The following is a 5,418-nucleotide window of genomic DNA, read 5'->3' on the forward strand; positions in this document are numbered from 1 at the left end:
CCCTAGAAATCCGTTAATCTTCTAAAATTACATTTCATCAAAAACAAAACAAAAAACACAAAAGATCCCGTTGGTTGTGCGAAAAGAGGTGGAAAACAATTTGTAGGCTTTGGTTGAACATGTTTGTGTTATATTGTGATAAAAAAAAATTGTGGTTTCATGTGCTACCCAAACCACTAAACCCATGGTGAGAATTCTTTGATAGCAAACCATACAAGACAACCTCTAAATCACTAAACCCATGGTGAGAATTCTTTGGTAGCCTACAACCAAGAACTCATAAGTCATAAGGGGATACAAATTCCAATAGTTACTATGCGGGACAAGGTGTTACAATACCAATAGTGTATTAGGTAACACAAGATGTTGTGTTTTGTTTTTGAATTATATAAATATTATATACGGCAAATAGAACAAATAAACTCACACACCCTCCTCACCTTTGGTGAGGTTTGAACCATTGACCTCCTAGAAGGCTAAGGACTCACATACCGCTAGGCCAAAAGCCTTGTGTTACATTGTGATAAAAAAAACTTGTGGTTTCATGTGTTACCCAAAAGATTGTGGTTTCATGTGGTAATTTAGGAATATAAAATCAAAATTAATTGGAAGTTTGAAACATATGAAATTAATAAATAAATATTTAATCTAAATTTAGTAATTTACTAACTTGCCCTTTTACATTAATTTAAAAAGAATAATTAATATATTAAAATGATTGGTTGAGATAGGATCTCATGGTTACCACAAACAAAATAGTTCTTGTTTGATTAAGCCCCTACATATATATATACTAGAATCGTGCTCGCATAATATAGCGAATATATCTCAACTTTGATGTTTCTTTTTATTATTTATCTTTGTCGATATAATACGGTTTTTAGTGGTTTTAAGAAAGCGATAATGTTTTTATTTTTGAATAAAATATATCATAACAATTTGGAAAAAAAAATATACCGATATTAGTATAAAATTTACTATTCAAAGTTCTGGTTTTTTGTGTAATTTATTTAATTCAATATTTATTTATAATTTAGTTTAAATTTAATAACGAAATAATTTGTTTACCGTTTAATAATATAATTTTTATAAATATAATAATTAAGTATTTTGTTATAATTAATGATTATTCTAATTATATTTTAGATTTTTATATTCCAAATGAGATGTCTATCCCGTATTTGATTATGTTTATCTATCAGTTAGTTACACGAATTTAAACATGAAGCTTTTATGAGTTGCAATTAAGCACAATTTACTTGTAATTTTGAATTTTAAGTAATATGCATCAATAAACAGTACTTCAAGCATAAAAAATGGTTTTTAAGAGTTTTTGTCAAATGCTTTATAATATAGTATAGATAGAGAGAGAGAGAGAGAGAGAGAGAGAGAGAGATTAAGCATGAGTTAGAGGTTGTTCAACTGTGACTTATTGGATCAACTGATGGCTGAATAGCTTAGCTGAAAATCTTACTTAACCATTTAATTTCTCTTTTAACTCCCTAACTACCCTTCAACCTTTGCTTCTCCACCACCATCATCAGGTATACCCCATTTTTCTTCCTGTAATCTTCTTCCCAATTTCTTCCTATGCTCTTCTTCATGTGGTTTCGAACCCTAGAAGCTGTGATTCGATTTCATCCTGTGGTTTTCAAACCCTAGCTATGATTTTTGTTTTTCCTTATATTTTTCGATTTCTTACCTCTTCCCATGGATGGCTTGAAAAAGAATAGGCATGGTAACGGGACGGGTTTGAAGTAACATCCCCCTGCCCTGGTCCCCGGCGGGTACAGGGATTAACATCCCATCCCCGGTCAAACATATGTCAATCCCCGGTCAAACCCCATAAATAATATCCTTTAATTTGATTATACCGGGACCCGTTTTAGCGGGGAATCCTCGTCCCCGTTCGGATCGGGTGAACCAGGTTCCCCACCGAGTCAATCACCATAGAAAGAGGGGGAGGGGGGGGGAGGGGGATTTTTGGGGAGCTTCACTAGTAAAAAAGAGGTAGGGGATGGTGGTGTTTACATGAATGGAAAGGGAACTTTTTGGTGTGGTGTAAAGTATAATAAAAGTAAAATTTCATATTATTATGTTAAATCAAGTTTTTTTTAATTTAAAAAATATATTTTTTTATATTTAAAAGTTATTTATTCAATATTTTTATCAGACAGTTGTTTTATTCAGATAAAAATATAGACCATGGTAAAATGGTCATTTTTGACATTCAGACTGTTTTATTCCGTATAACAACCAAACAACAGCGCATTTGTTCTCATATAGACAGCTTTATCGATACAGACAGTTTCATCCATACAGGGCTTAATTAAAAACAAACCGAACAACCCCTTATTAACATGTGTTCTATAAATATACAAATTCTTTTTCTTGTATCTGGTTAAAATATCAATTTGTCATCGTTCATTGTCTTGTAAACGTCTTTCTCAGACATAATTTGGATGTTATTATCACACAACTGACTAACATTTAGCAGGTTAATTAATCTACAGTCTGTAACATACTCAACATTTAGAAGTTTCAAATTATGCATTTTATTCTAAGATTTTGTATTCATCACATTTCTTTTTCCAGGGCGGACTTATAGTCTCGTGTCCGTTCAACCGATTTTTGCAAGTAGAATTTTCAACAGTGCTTAGAATATTAGAAAATCCCTTGAAATCAACCAGAAACCGAGAAAATCAACCAGACAACTCTAAAAAATCCCTTGAAATCAACCAAATAATTGAAAAATCCCTCCAAATGATGGAATTCAGCTAAAAACACATCAGCCTTATGCCTAAGACGTAGTCATGCATCTTATTCCAAATGTTCAATTCCATTTGGGAAAACGTTATTTGATTCCATAAATCGACATAATTGACTTCCCTATGTCTAGCCACGTTAACTTTTCCACATGACCCAAATCATGCTTTCACGGGCCAAATCTTTGATCCACCTTAAAATTGCCCGCATTCAGTAAAAGTGTTGAATTCACTGCTAGCTGTTTGGTTTTTTATGTGCTAGGTTATGGTCAACCTATTCGTTTTCCTTTTCTTGTACAGATCTTTTTAACATTTGATTTTCGTTTTCCTTTTCTTGTACAAATCTCATCTAGGTCCACTAAAACAAAATTGGGTTTATAAGACGCCCCCAATTTCTAAGCGTCCTAATAGACCATTTTATAGGACCAAAATATAAAGCGTCCAATTGAAAGGTGTTGTAATAAATTTATATGACGCTTTTAGGCATATTAACAAGTTGTTTAGGACATTTTTAATATAAAGTGTCGCATTAGCAACTTTATATGAAACTTTTGAGACAATGTCCTATAAACTCAATTTTTTATAGGACACTTGTTTTTATAAGACAGTTTTTCAAATAGTGTCATATAAAGTAGCTAATGGGACGCTTTATATTAAAAGTGTCCTAAAAAACTTATTACGACATCAAAAAAAAATGTCATATAAACTTATTACAACACTTTTAGATATGACACTTTATTTTTTTGGTCCTATAAACTAAGTCCTATAAAGAGGTCTATTAGGACACTTAGAAATTAAGAGTGTTCTATAAACTCGATTTTGTTGTAGTGTGGAAGAGGGAAACACGTCGATATATAAAGTGGTTACAAACTTGGTTATTCCACTTTCTCTAAGCCGATCTCAAGACATGTTGATCTACTACCTGATGTTGTTTATTGGTAGAACACTAAGCGATTTGTATATTGGTCAAGTACCACTACAACAAAATCGGGTTTATAGGATATTCCCAATTTCTAAGCGTTCTAATATACCTTTTTATATGACTTAGTTTATAGTATCAAGAAAATAAAGCGTCCTATCTAAAGGCATTGTAATAAGTTTATATGACGTTTTTTGACGTCGTAATAAGTTTTTTTATGACACTTTTAATATAAAGCGTCCCATTAGCAACTTTATAGAACACTATTTGAAAATTTGTCCTATAAAAACAAATGTCCTATAAAAAATTGATTATAAAGTTGTTAATGCGACACTTTGTATTAAAAATGTTCTAAAAACTTGTTAAGACGCCCAAAAGTATCATATAAACTTATTACAACATCTTTAGATATGACGCTTTATATTTTGGTCATATAAAGCGGTCTATTGGAACGTTTAGAGATTGGGGGTGTCCTATAAATCCAATTTTGTTGTAGTGAAGAACATTTAAAAACCTTATTGAAATTTGTGGACAATTTCAAAAATTCTATCATACTTTCAATATTGTTGTTTTCTTCCAATCGACAGAGTTTAATACCAAAGTCGTAAAAAGACAAATAACCATTTTCATAACTTTTCTTAGAAATGATATGTATAACGGGTGTGACTTAGGATCATGTGAGACCAATGATTTTTCGTGAGACCCGTAAGACCAATTCGCAACCATTGGATTAAATCTACAATCTGAACATTCATAATCACAAAATTGTCACGAGACTTCTCAATAATCACAAAATTGTCACCGTGCAACTTTAGACCATTAGATCATTAGTTTATAAAGTTGATCAATGAACATAAATTGGTCTCACGGGTCTCACGAAAAACCCTTGATCTCACGTGAACCCAACGCTAACGGGTATTATTTATATATAATAGTTGTCATGAATATCATGTAATTTTTTTCGTTAAAAAATTGGAACAATATTTACATCATCTTATTTATGATATAATACTATCACGTAACTTATAATCAGAGGCGAATCTAGCCCTTAAGGACCAGGGGGAAAGGCCTCCAGTCAAAGACCAAAAACGTTTGTTGACTAGCTTGAATTTTCTATTTTTACTCTCATCTTACATGGTTTCCTCCCAGTCTCATATGGTCATATGTTTGCCTCCCCCAAGTCCCATCCAACGTGCCCCCACCCCATTAATTTCTTGGATCCACCATTGTTGATAGTACAGATTCAAGAGAAATAATCATAGAAAATGTTTTATTTAAATAATATGTAAGATAAAGTTTTATTTAAATAATATGTATGATGGTTATGTAATAATAATTGTTGATGATAATGGTGATTAATTTATATAATGAGTGTATATAAAATTAATCATGATTAGTGATGATGGTTATTTACTTATCATCAATTAATTAATAAGGATTTTATTTACTAAAAGTGATAATAATATTTACATAATAAATAAAATGAAATATATAAATATAAAATTAGTGTTACGTGCATATTCATCCTTCAATTATTTCATTTAGTTATATAACATAAATACATAATGAGTAATTAATGTTATATATATATATATATATATATATATATATATATTTCACAACTCATGCTCACATGTCGGCCCTATGCTCGTGTGAACAGCATCTGTGTCTTGCAATGTAAACACTATGTTCATATATGTTCACATGTCGGCCCTATGTTCGTGTGAACAGCAT

This window comes from Cynara cardunculus (assembly GCF_001531365.2).
Source record: "Cynara cardunculus var. scolymus isolate 2C chromosome LG 8, CcrdV1, whole genome shotgun sequence".
NCBI classification, from domain to species: domain Eukaryota; kingdom Viridiplantae; phylum Streptophyta; class Magnoliopsida; order Asterales; family Asteraceae; genus Cynara; species Cynara cardunculus.